At 45.9% G+C, this 13,935-nt stretch overlaps 1 protein-coding gene and 1 pseudogene across 2 annotated transcripts in view; both read right to left on the reverse strand.

The window, feature by feature from the left end:
* The window catches only part of LOC135056662 (alpha-2-macroglobulin-like), a 644,880-nt gene that overhangs the window by 335,483 nt on the left and 295,462 nt on the right, over window positions 1–13,935 (reverse strand). The gene's annotated exons all lie outside the window — the stretch shown is intronic.
* LOC134899775 (U2 spliceosomal RNA) lies at window positions 12,172–12,342 on the reverse strand (annotated as a pseudogene).

Raw genomic sequence — 13,935 nt, forward strand, 5'->3', positions numbered from 1 at the left:
CGCCTGTCTCATCAGCGCTGTGCATTTACAGGCACTTAAGTATTCTACATGTCATTTTAGAGAGTGTTAGCTAAGAACAAGTGTACTGCTATCTGCTTTCTGTGATATACATCCATTATCTACTGTGCATTGTTATAGCTATACCCATACATATTTAATTATATGTAGTTATACTAGTCCAGTGCAGTTTTATTGTTTATATGTAATAACTTCTGCATTGTACATGTGACTGAGTGTGCCTGTAGCTATTGTGTGGGATTCCATTCTGCTGTATCACATATTGCTATCACTATATTCTGTACCCTGAGGGGCTAGGTGCGTCAGGGTCCCGTGTGTGTGTGTGTGTGTGTGTGTGTGTGTGTGTGTGTGTGTGTGTGTGTGTGTGTGTGTGTGTGGTATTTTTACTGTGTTTTTCAGTCACCTCATACTGCTTAAATCCTCTGTGTTGTGTCCTGTGTTTACTGTCTCATGACATAGGGGGTTATTTGCAGGTATTGTGTTTGTCTGGCTATATTGTACTTTTATGCCCTAGGGCTACATTCCTTATAATGTCTGCCACACAGGGCGGGAAATCCGCATAAGCTTCTGCATCCTGCAGTACTGGCACCACGGATTTACTTGAGAGAGAAGTTTTAGCTGCTGGTTCAGGCGCTGAGTCCCATACACCCAGTAAACCTGTAGCACCTGTGGCCAATCAGGACCCACCTTGGGCAGCGTTCTCAAGTATGCTGACTACACTTGTGACATGTCTTACGCCCCCTGTGGGACCTCCTGTGCCATTGCAGCCACATATTCTCCCTGTAGTTAATTTGCCTTGGGCGGACAGTCTGTCTACCCAATTACAGCAATTAAATCAATCTTTGGTTAGACAAAAGTCTACCCCACGCCCCTCTGGGGCCAAGGGGTCATCTAAATCGGGCCATTTCTTCCTCACAATCCACTAATATTTCGGATACTTCTTCCGATGAGGATGGGGAATATACTGATCTGTCAGACACTGATACAGTTGCTTCTGATGAGGAATCTACAACCCAGGTATTTGTTCCTGACCTAGTGGAGGCTATTAAGCTAATTCTTCAAATAGATGATGACATTGAGCCTACTATTGCGTCTAAGAATCCTGATAAATTCAAACGTCAGAAGGTTGCTAAAGTAGTCTTACTACATTCTGACCATTTAATTGACATACGTCAGGAATCCTGGTCATCTCCAGGAAATAAATTTTCCCTGTCTAAAAAGATGCTAGCTCGTTATCAAATCCCTGCGGAGTTGAGTAGCAAGTGGGAAACTCCACAACCGGTGGACTCTCATGTCGCCTGTCATGTGGTGTCCTCTACTCTGCCTGTCACCACCGTCACCTCACTGAAGGAACTGATGGATAAGCGTGTAGAGGGATGCCTGAAGTCTATTTATTCTCTTACTGGTGCGGTAGATAGACCCACTATGGCAGCCTCCTGGGCTGCAAAAGGAATTGAAGCATGGGTTCAGGCAATTGAGGATGAACTGCCTCAGGATTTTACTGACACTGCCAGACAATATCTGTCCCATATTACCACAGCCTCCCACTATATTCAGGAGGCGGCCTCTGATGCAGGCGTAATGGAGGCCAAGGCATCTACTACGTCTATCCTGGCTCATCGAATTATGTGGTTGAGGTACTGGAATGTGGTCCTGGACTCCAAAAAGACCTTTTAAAGGAGACATCCTATTTGGGGAGGATCTGAACAAGATTGTAACTGACTTGGCTACTGCCAAGACTGCGTGTCTTCCAAATACTAATCCTTCTGCTCCGAAGGCTAAGAGTATCACCTTTCGTTCCTTTCGACCAGCAGGGAAGCAAAGGGTCAGGCGTATCAGTGACAGGCTCGTGCTTCCAAAACCACTAAGCCTAAATATAAACAATCCTGGGTCGCCGTCAGCCTGTTTCCAAACAAGACAAGCCTGCTGCATGACGGGGCTGGCCTCCCCCTGGGGAACCCCAGGGTGGGAGGCCGACTTCTGCAGTTCACCCAGGCCTGGTTAAAGACAACTTCGGATGCCTGGGCACGGGAAGTTGTCTCTTAAGGGTACACAATCTCTTTCAAGAGACGTACCTCTCGCGAGTTTTGCACAATGGTTATCCCCCTGCGGATCCGTTTAAAGCGCAAGCTCTAAACTTGGTTGTACAATCCCTCCTATATACAGGAGTGGTAGTGCCGGTACCTCTGTCTCAGAGAGGCAGGGGATACTATTCGACCCAGTTTCTAGTTCCGAAGCCAAATGGGTCCTTCCGGCCTATACTCAACCTCAAATCATTGAACAAGTTTGAGAGTATCCAAATTCCGTATGGAAACTCTGCGCTCTATAGTGCTGGCCATGGAACCCAAAGACTATATGGTTTCCTTGGATATACAGGATGCTTACCTGCACATACCTATTGCCATGTCGCATCAACAAAATCTGCGGTTTGCTATTGGCAGCCTACATTATCAATTCCAGGCACTGCCTTTTGGATTGACCACAGCCCATCGGATCTTCACCAAGGTTATGGCCGTGATGACGGCCCATCTCCGTCGTCAGGGAATCAGGATCCTGCCGTATCTGAACGACTTGCTGATCCTGGCGAATTCCCAGGAAGTTCTCCTCAGTCATCTGGAACTGACGATCCAATTCCTACTAGCCCACGGGTGGTTCATCTACTGGAAAAAGTCCTCACTGGTCCCTGCTCGGAGCATGGTGCACCGAGGAGCAGTACTGGACACAAACAGCCAAAGACTGTTTCTGTCTTCAGAGAAAGTCCTGAAACTTCAGGACAGGATCAGATACTTCCTCTCTCGCCCAAGAGTGTCGATACACTCGGCAATGCAAGTACTAGGACTCATGGTGTCGGCTTTCGACATGGTAGAGTACGCTAAATTTCACTCCCGCCCTCTGCAGAGGTTAATCCTTTCCAAGTGGGATGGCATGCCTTATCGGGTCAGGTCTCAAATGATCTCCTTGACTCTGGAGGTTTGTCTGTCACTAACCTGGTGGCTAAAGGACCAACAGTTAAGCAGGGGCTGTCTCTTCTGGATCTCCAACTAGGTCCTCCTGACCCTCTCCTCCTCTCGATAAACATTCTGGAACTGCGGGCAGTGTTCAATGCATTGACACTGGCCCTGCTCTAGTACAGAACAGGCCTGTTCAAGTACAATCAAACAACTCCACCACGGTGGCATACATAAATCATCAAGGCGGCACTCAAAGTCGCATGGCAATGCTGGAAGTATCAAAAACCCTCCGTTGGGCGGAACGCCATCTGCCAGCAATATTGGCAGTGTTCATCCCCGGAGTCCTCAACTGGGATGCGGATTTCCTCAGTCGTCAGGACGTTCACACCGGAGAGTGGAGTCTTCATCCGGAAGTCTTTCAACTCATAGTGGACATGTGGGGCCTACCAGATGTGGACCTGATGGTGTCTCGACACAATCACAAAGTTCCAGTCTTCGGATCAAGGACAAGTGATCCTCAAGCAGCGTTCGTGGATGCACTGGCAATTCCATGGAATTTTCGGCTGCCATACGTGTTCCCTCTGGTGTCACTCCTGCCCAGGGTTCTAAGTGTTATGATTCCCGTACTCCAGACCAGAGGAGATCTAATGGCAGAGGTCTGAGTACTGGGAAGATTTGCTGGTTGTGGGAGCAGGAGAGCCTAGTAACCCCTGGCGCCCTAACTCCGTTGTCTCGCCCGTGTTATCAGAAATCCCCTGCGAGACTATGGTTGCTTGAGCCCATGGCAGCCGCGTTCGAAGGGCGGATTATGTCTGCCCAACCCCGATGCCCCCTCAGGTCTTAATGGGAGACAAAGGGAAATCCGAGACAGGGTGATAACAAGGGGCCCTCTGACTAAGCAACCAGGCCAGGGGTTACAAGCTAACTAACTTAAACCAAGGTATGTGCGGACTAGCCGCCAGGGAAAAGGACAACCAAAGATCCACTGATCCGTTACTCCTATCCAGCACCGCTGGATACCAGAGTGGATCTGTGGGAGCGGAATCCTCCGCAAAAGCTCCAGAACACAAATATACTAAATAATAAACAGTAAGCGGACAAGCCGCAACACACGGCTGCGCCGCGACTCACGAACACCACAGGATGTTAAAGGTGCTCGGTCAGACTCCAGGAATAGATGACAAATTTCCGAGTACAGGACCACTGAGGACAGGAACAACCGGATTGAGCAGGACTGGAAACTCTCTGCAACTGACACAGGCAAACAGGAAGCTATCACCGGCGTCTGTGAGAAGTCCAAAGGGTGCTTATAAGTGTGAGCTCCCCAATCAGGAGCCAGACTGGGTCATCACAATTAATGCCGTGCAGCTTGCATGCTGCACGGCCAGCACACCATAATACAATTAGAACAGACCCAGCAACGGGGAACGCGGCCCGAACGTGGCGTCCCCGTTGCTAGGGTCAGAGCGGCTCCGTGCGCCCGGCGTCTAGCGTTGCCAGGGAGCCGGCGGCTGTACGCGCACGGCGTCCCTGGTTGCTAGGCGCCGGGCCGCACCGACGAGCGGACCCCGGCGCCTAACACTAAGGAAGTTCAAGCAAGAAAGAGGAATACTACTTCTAGTCGCTCCAGCGTAGCCCAGACGGCATTGGCTCTTAGACCTGCAGGGTCTCTCGATAGAGCGTCCTCTTCTACTTCCTCAATGCCCAGACCTCCTTGTTCAGGGCCCTTGTGTCTATCCAGACCTGGCCAGACTGGCTTTGACGGCGTGGCTCTTGAAGCTTCACTCCTGTGGGCCAAGGGATTTTCCGAGGTGGTTATTCAAACTACAGTATGTTGAAGGCCCGCAATCCGGCTTCTGCACAGATTTATTACAGGGTCTAGAACTCTTACTTCACATGGTGTGCTGCTAAGAATTATGATGCCTATTTGTTCAGAACTTCCAGGCTTTTGGATTTTCTGCAACAAGGCCTAGTTTTAGGCCTTCGTCTGGCCTCCCTCAAGGTTCAAATATCTGCCTTGTAGGTGTGGTTTCAGAGAAAAATTGTGTCTATACCTGACGTTCATACTTTCACTTAGGGTGTTTTATGGATTCAGCCTCCCTATGTCCCTCCTGTGGCTCCATGGTATCTGTCTGTTGTCTTACATGCCCTGCAAGAGTCTCCATTTGAACCTCTTGAGTCTGTGGATCTTAAATGTCTTACACGCCTTAAGGTCATGTTTTTACTGGCTATTGCCTCTGCTAGGAGGGTGTCGGACTTAGGCGCCTTGTCCTGTCAGCCACCCTTTCTGATTTTTCACCATGACCAGGCAGTTCTTTGAACTCACCCTGGTTATCTAGCTAAGGTGGTATCATCTTTTCATCTTAACCAAGAGATTGTGGTTCCGGCCTTTATCTCTTCTGGTTTGTCCTCCAAAGAGCGGTCTTTGGATATGGTACGAGCTCTCCGTATTTTCGTAGAGAGGACTGCCTCCCTCAGGAGGTCAGATACCCTTTTTGTACGTTTTGGTTTCCACAAACGTGGCTGGCCTGCAAATAAGCAAACCTTGGCCAGATGGATTAGAATGGTGCTTGCACAACTTCTGCACAGGCTGGTCTTCCAGCTCCTGCTGCTATCAAGGCCAATTTTACACGGTCTGTTGGACCTTCTTGGGCGGCCTGCCGAGGCGCGTCCGCTGAACAATTGTGCAAGGCGGCTACGTGGTCCTCTGTGAACACGTTCATCAGGTTCTATGCCTTTTATACTTCCTCCTCCCAGGATGCTTTCTTTGGATGCCGGGTTCTTGTACCCGCTACAGTGCATCCCCTCCTATGAGGAACTGCTTTAGGACATCCCCGATGTTATTCCCTATGGAATACCAGTGTACCCCGTTGCAGAAAAGGAGATTTATGGTAGACTTACCATTGTTAAATCTCTTTCTGCGAGGTACACTGGATTCCACAGGGCGCCCACCCTGATGCACTTTGCTTATTTGGGTTTGTATGGCATTAGCCGCTAGTCCCTTCTCCTGACGTGAGAACGTGGTTCTATGTGACTAACATCTACCATCTCCTTTGCCTGCAACTGCATTGGACTGGTTAACGAAACTGAGCTCCAGTGCCTGGAGGCGGGGCTATAGAGGAGTCTGTGCAATGCATCCTGGGAAAAGTCAAAGCTTTATCCTGTTGGTGCCTTGGATCAAGATCCAACTCTACACCCCCTGATGTTACCTCGCAGAAAGAGATTTAACTATGGTAAGTGTACCATAAATCTCCTTTTCTCATTCATCCATAGGGGACGCTGGAGTCTTGTACCATAGGGACATCCCAGAACTTCCCATATGGGCGGGAGATCGCTGAGGATTCCGTAAAAAACTGCATGTCCAAACCGCGACACAAGTCCACAGCCGTGAGAATGCTGAAGTGTGACTAAAGGAGCGACTGCAGCCGAAGGTGCGGTAAGACTCAACAGTAATCAAGATAGAGACCCACCAACAACAGAATGAGGCGAGACAGAGGCCAGGAACGGCCGAGAGGACAAGAAAAACATGGACATAGAAAACCGGACCTATAACCCCACCAATGAGCGAGATATTACATCGAGGCTGGACAGTCAGCAACAAAAGGAGCCATCTTGGCTACATAAGGACTAAGAGCCCTCACCATCAGGAAACCAAATATATATAGCTTCTGTGAAAATCAGAATCACAGTCGGCAACTAACCGGGACGAATACGAAATCCTGCCTCGCTTTAAGCAAGATGAGACAAGGAGAACAACCGAAAAGGCTGGCATAAGCCAGAGCAAACAGTAAAGCTGCTGTGAAAGACAGGTATGTAAAAGGGACAGACAGCAGAGGCAGTAGTAAGGAAAAATGTAACACTGCCAATGCTAATCGAGATCCAAAAGAGTAAAGGCGGAACAAAGAGAGACTGAATAATCTGGATAATCTCTCAGAACAAAAGCTGAACGTCTGGAAGGACATGTATTTGAGAAGACCGACAGTGCGAGTCTTCGCCTCCAGGGAGAGCAGACATAGAGCTACTGCTAACCAAGATGGAGAAGTGGAAATGTTGTCACCAACAACCGAACTACAGGAAGCCGAGAGTAGTCACCCAACATCGGAGGATGCCTGGACGAAATCGGTAGGTGAACTCAGACACTGTAGAGTAACCACCACAGAATACTGGAGTTCCGTGATGGTGAAAAGAACTCCAGTGTGTTGCATAAAGGGAGAGAGACCCAACATGCTGAGCCCCAAAAGTTCCCTGCGTCCCATCACCACACATTGCATAGCTAAGATAGCAAAAGTAGATGCCAGAAAATTCAAAAGGACTCTGTTGAATAACGCCCGAACGCAGATACAATATCCCAGATACATCTGCGAGATGGATCAGCAGACACGTAGACTATAATCTGTGAGGCCAGTCAGGAGAATGACAAGGAAACAACTGTATGCCTTTTACCCTAAATGGGTAAACTTGGAAAGAGGAAAGAAGTCAGGCAACGCCAAAGCAAACTGACAAGACCATGGAGCTGACAAGGCCTCCACTGTCAAAGCCCCTGGACATCAGGTGCTGAAAAGCAGATTAAAAAAAGTAGAGGAGGACCCCACCAATCCTATAACTGTTAGAAATGATGGTTCAGAACCCACTGTAATGTAAGGTAGTTCTGTCTGCTGCAAAGACTACTTCCGAACAGTAGATCCGTGGGAAAAAAACAAAGGTGCTAGAGCACAATTATTTTTTTTTGTACTTCCTTTTCTGAAAAATATGCTACAGTAGTGGTTTAGTCAGACCAGACTGAAGTGGTCCACTCTTAAAAAAGGAATCAGTCTGACCCAAATCCTATCAAGCAATTCTAGGCCCAGGACATCGCTGAGCAGGATGGAATCCGGAGGGGATTCCTTGACCGATCAGCACCTGGAGAAAATCCTCAACTGAGGAGATTGGAACAAGCAGTAAAGTAGGAAATCCAGTTCCTACAAAAAGGGGATCCCAAAGGGGAACACCCCCTGAATTGAAAGGTCATATGGGAAGGCCCAATAGAAAGCCAACCAACGCTCTCAGAAGTAGAGAGACCATCCGAGCTGAAGGACCCAGCAAACCAAATCCCTTGTGCACAAGGAGATTATCCAGTTGAAGCCACACGCTCAGAACTGAAAGTTCTGGGTAGTCCTAGGACTAGAGGAAAACATCCCTCATGATGTGCTAACAGAAGCAGTAATCTAATCACTCTCCAAAAGAGGTACAGAGTAATAGGTCAACCAGATAAAGGATGAAAAGTGCAACTCGAGTCCACAGATGGGCAAATTCTGTGACCAATTAGAAAGCCCCATGAGCTATGGGACATCAAAAGAAAATATTTGAAAACTGGAAGAGGACAAGAGGACTACAAACCAAAGTTACTGAAGATGAATCTTCCAGAAGGGAACAAGGAGTAAAGAGTCCAAGTCTATAGTGATACCATGAACTCCCCCTACACCGAGTCTGTAATTGGATGTAAAAATTCATGTCCAGTGGAGACTGTGACCTTAACACAGCGCCTTAGGTCGATTGGTGTTCCTGATAGATTTACTTAACACCGGTATCTTATCTGAAGGCTTGGAGTTTGGAGTAGTGCCATAAGAACCAGGACCTTTGACGCCAACCAACTGTTATGGCAGTGCTGAGAAAAGCAAGGTATAAAAACCTTGACTACACTTTATATCTTAAATAATGAGATCTACAACTCATGCTTGTGGTACACACACATCCCTATCCAGATTTTTGAAAAGGTTACATCTGATGGACCTGCTGAACAGGAACGGAATACTACCATAGTGTAGATTTCCACCCATAATAAGGGAGAGAATTGGGAACCCTCAATGGAAGGTAGAACGCTGACAGAGGGTCCTGTCAACGGTTTTCATTCTCCCTAGTCTGTAAGAAGAGGAGGTACCCGTATACATAAATATAATGATCTATACAGATACTGTTTTGTTCATACGTTTGTAAATCCAGTCATCAGGACACAGAGACATGCGAGTTCACTGCTGTGCTGTTTATTCCATCACCAACTCCAGACACACTGCATACTGGACCACCCACTTACCAGCATCCCCCTGGTCCCAGGGACCTCCACTGAAGATTCAGGCTTACACATGTTAGTAAGGGAGTGTCTACAAATATTAAGCATTCTAATACACTAACATCACATCCTCTTTTCTTTAAAGATAAGCCCTGTACGCTTCAATGCAACAATTAACAATGTCATATTAAGAACATCATCTAACACGTTTCAATGAGTCTCTCAGGTCTGCGTATTTCCCTTATGGGTCTTTCATACACAGTCTGTGTTTCATCGATCATGTTGGACCTTTCTAGAATCGTGGTTTGTTCACCATTATCAGGATCATCATACATGTCAGATGAAGGGTATCCTTCAGTCATGTTGTCTTCATTACGGTTAGGTTGAAATCTTAAATCCACCCGATTTCTTCTTACTTCTGTTCCACGCTCTGTACGTATAGTATAAGATCTTGGTGCTACTTGTGCTTGCACAATACCTTTCTGCACCCAAATACCTTTCTCGTGATCTCTGAGACGGACTTGGTCACCCGATTTTAGATCAGATAAGCTTTTTGCTCGCCTGTCATGGAACAGTTTCTGTTTCGCCTGTTGACGTTCCTTACTCAGTCTAACCAACGCTGAGTTATGTGTATAAAGCAGTTCATCATGTATCGGGAGATTTGCTCTAATCCTCCTTCCCATCAGCATTTGTACAAGAGAAAGTCCATTCTGTAAAAGTGTACTGCGGTAGATTAAAAGACTTTTGTAGAAATCTTCTTTACCTTCTTGATCTTTTTTCATGAGACTCTTTACAGTTTTTACTGAACTTCCCACCAACCCATTTGAGCGTGGATAGTGGGGACTTGACGTAGTATGGACAAATTCCCACTCAACAGCAAATTGTCTAAATTCAGCACTGGAAAACTGAGGACCATTGTCAGTGAACACTTCCATAGGAACACCATGCCATGCAAAGATTGACTTCATGCAATTGATTACGGCTTTACTAGTAGTTGTATGTAGTGTCTTCACCTCAGGGTAGTTAGAGTAATAATCAGTCACGACAATGTACATTTTCCCATTACAATCAAACAAATCTGCGCCAACTTTCTGGTACGGTCTCTCTGGCACTGCGTGAGGACTCAGTGGCTCGACTTGTTGTTTCGATCTATACGTAAGACATAATTCACATGTAGCTGTAGTCTGTGCTATGTCTTGGTTCATTCTTGGCCAATACATAACTTCACGCGCTCTCCGCTTATATTTTTCTTCTCCTAAGTGGCCTTCTTGTATCTTGCACAGCATAGTTTTTCTTAGTCGTGCAGGTATGACAAACCTATTGCCTTTGTAAATAATACTATCGACAACTGTAAGGTCACTGCGGTACATCCAATAATCATGGATAGACAGCGGGCATGCATGTTTTTCTGCTGGCCAACCTTTCAGAATGATATCTTTCAACAATTTCATTGTGTCATCTGTCTCAGTTTCTTTCCTAATCTGTTCTTGTCTTGCAAGAGACACTGGTAGAGAAGCTACGATCAAATTAACAAAGGCTTCTATCTCTTCATCCATCAGACTTTTGGAACCTTCACTTTTTTCCACAGCACGAGAAAGTGTATCAGCAATGTACATGTATTTGCTGGGACAGTACAGCAAGTGTACATCATATTTCTGTAGATCTACACATAGTCACTGCCTTTTCTAGTGTTAGGTCTTGCTCTCTCAGCAGTCTCTCTCTGAGTCCATTATCAGGTATTCCACAGACAATATGATCTCTAATCAGTGAATCCTTTAAATCACCAAACTCACAGGTTTTACTGAGTGATTGCATCTCTGTAACATACTGATCAAATCCATCTCCAGACTTCTGATCACATGTGAAAAACTTCTATCTTTCATATGTCACATTTTTCCTTGGCACAAAGTAATCTTCAAAATTTTGCATTATAGAAGATAGCACCATATTCTGCCCCTCAGCAAACTGAAAACTATTATAAATGTCCTGCACATCCTCTCCTATCACATGGAGGAAAATGGATGCCTTTGTTTTGTCAGCCTCTGAATCAGCTCCACATGCAGCAAGATATATATTAAACCTTTACTTAAATCTTTTCCAGTTTTCAGACAAGTTACCAGACATCAGCATGCCAGTTGGAGGAGCTAGTTTATCCATGGTTACTCACTGTTTGAAGATAGGAGCACACGGCAGGCTTTGCAGACACTATCACAGCCTTACAGACTTCTGCAGGATTCTTTCACACTCTGAGAGCACTAGCAGTCCAAGTTACACTTCTTCTGACACCATGTTTTGTTCATACGTTTGTAAATCCAGTCATCAGGACACAGAGACATGTGAGTTCACTGCTATGCTGTTTATTCCATCACCAACTCCAGACACATTGCACACAGGACCACCCACTTCCCAGCATCCCCTGGTCCCAGGGACCATCACTGAAGATTCAGGCTTACACATGTTAGTAAGGGAGTGTCTACAAATATTAAGCATTCTAATACACTAACATCACAGATACGTAATGCATATATTCTATTTAAGTGGAAGGCAATAGCAGGAAAGAAAATGACAGTGTCAATTACTCCTTTCCCGATACTCCCCAACATTACCAGCAAACCAGTCTCTTGGAGCAAGAATAAGCAACTCCTTACAGTCTCCGAGCTGCATTCAGTCAGCAGCCCCATTTGAAGGGGACGCTCAAAACACTGCAGGATCTTGCCTTAAACATCCCACTGTTACGCGTGGAAGCAAAACATCAAGCCCCAGAGGCGTATTAGTGAATCAAATCCACTAATCAGACACCTATTGGTGGTCTGTAAGAAAACCCAGCGGACTACAGGCTGCACTGTATAAACTCACTCTCTTGCAAAAACTAAGCCATAAGGGGAGAGATGGAACATAACTTGAGCTGTCTTCTATACAAACTCACGTCTAATCAGGTACTGATGAGCCTCAAACACGTCCCTGGTCATTATAGCCAGCTGGGCAGAGAAAACCGACTTTGCCATATCCAAATGGATACTCAGCCAGATGCCTGTATTGTAGGTATCTGACTGTGGGGAAGAAGACTCATTAGAACAATAATAGCCTGAATACACGTAACTGAATGATCCCAGGCATAGCGCACAGCATGCTGTGTTTGCACCAAAAATTAGACTACATAGTTGCACTGGTCATGGAGGTACTGTAATACCAGTCAATGCGTGAAGAGGACCTAGCATGCTCTGCTTCCAATCCATGTAACATATGGCCCCTAGAGAGGGGTCGTATCAGATATTAAACTGATAAGAAACGATACTACACTGATCTTAGCCAAGGCCGAGAAGTGATAGACACTTGACGTTAATATATGTGCAGTAATTTAAACACTGTACCACAATGGCAGTAGATGCTCCAAGATCAAAACCGGAATCTTATATATGGAACCTGTTTGAATCTGAAATGAAAGCAATAATAATAACTAGAGATGTGCAGCGGGCACTTTTCGGGTTTTGTGTTTTGGTTTTGGATCTGGATAACCGCTTGTGTTTTGGATCTGGATTGGTTTTGACAAAACCACACTTTCGGGTTTTGGTTTTGGATCTGGATGATTATGATAAAAACAGCTAAAATCACAGACTTTGGGGGTAATTCTGATCCTACAGTATTATTAACCTCACTAACGTTAATTTCCACTCATTCCCAGTCTATTCTGAACACCTCACAATATTGTTTTTAGGCCAAAAGGTTGCACCAAAGTCGCTGGATGACTAAGCTAAGCGACACAAGTGGGCGGCACAAACACCTGGCCCATCTTGGAGTGGCACGGCAGTGTCAGACAGGATGGCATTTTTAAAAAACTAGGCCCCAAAGAGCACATAATGCAAAAAAGAAAAAGAGGTGCAATGAGGTAGCTCGATGACTAAGCTAAGCGACACAAGTTGGCGGCACAAACACCTGGCCCATCTAGGAGTGGTGCTGCAGTGGCAGACAGGATGGCAGTTTTAAAAACTAGACCCCCAAACAACACATGATGCAAAAAAGAAAAGAAAAAGAGGTGCACCGAGGTTGCTGGATGACTAAGCTAAGCGACACAAGTTTATTCAAACAAACCACATCACCATCAGAATCCTCATCGTCAACTTCCTCCGCAGCGCCAGCTACACCCATATCCTCCTCATCCTGGTGTACTTCTACAGTGACATCCTCAATCTCAATATCAGCAACTGGACTGGCGGTGCTCCTGCAAATAGTGGTAGGAGCCTCCTCTTCCCATACAGTGTTGTGAAGGTCAGGAATAGACATCGCAACCGTGGACAGAGCCAGCACCCCTGTATTTTCACAACATCCCTGTAATGTTACAGCATACAAGACAGGGCCAGTGTACATTTATTTTCACTGAACCCCCATATTTGACAGCATACAGGAGCAGTGTGCTTTTAATTTGTAAGAACTGCACCCCTGAATTTTTATAGCAGACAGGGCCAGTGTAATGTTATTTAGACATCAGCACCCCTATATTTGACAGCATAAGAGGAGCAGTGTGCTTTTAATTTGTAAGAACTGAACCCCTGAATTTTTATAGCAGACAGGGTAAGTGTAATGTTATTAAGACATCAGCAGCACCCCTATATTTGACAGCATACAGGAGCAGTGTGCTTTTAATTTGTAAGAACTGCACCCCTGAATATTTATAGCAGGCAGGGCCAGTGTAATGTTTTTAAGACATAAGCACCCCTATATTTGACAGCATAGAGGAGCAGTGTGCTTTTAAATAATTTGTAAGAACTGCACCCTTGAATTTTTATAGCAGACAGGGCCAGTGTAATGTTATTAAGACATCAGCACCTCTATATTTGACAGCATAGAGGAGCAGTGTGCGTTTAAATAATTTGTAAGAACTGCACCCCTGAATTTTTATAGCAGACAGGGCCAGTGTAATCT

Source organism: Pseudophryne corroboree, chromosome 3, assembly GCF_028390025.1.
Source record: "Pseudophryne corroboree isolate aPseCor3 chromosome 3, aPseCor3.hap2, whole genome shotgun sequence".
NCBI classification, from domain to species: Eukaryota; Metazoa; Chordata; class Amphibia; order Anura; family Myobatrachidae; genus Pseudophryne; species Pseudophryne corroboree.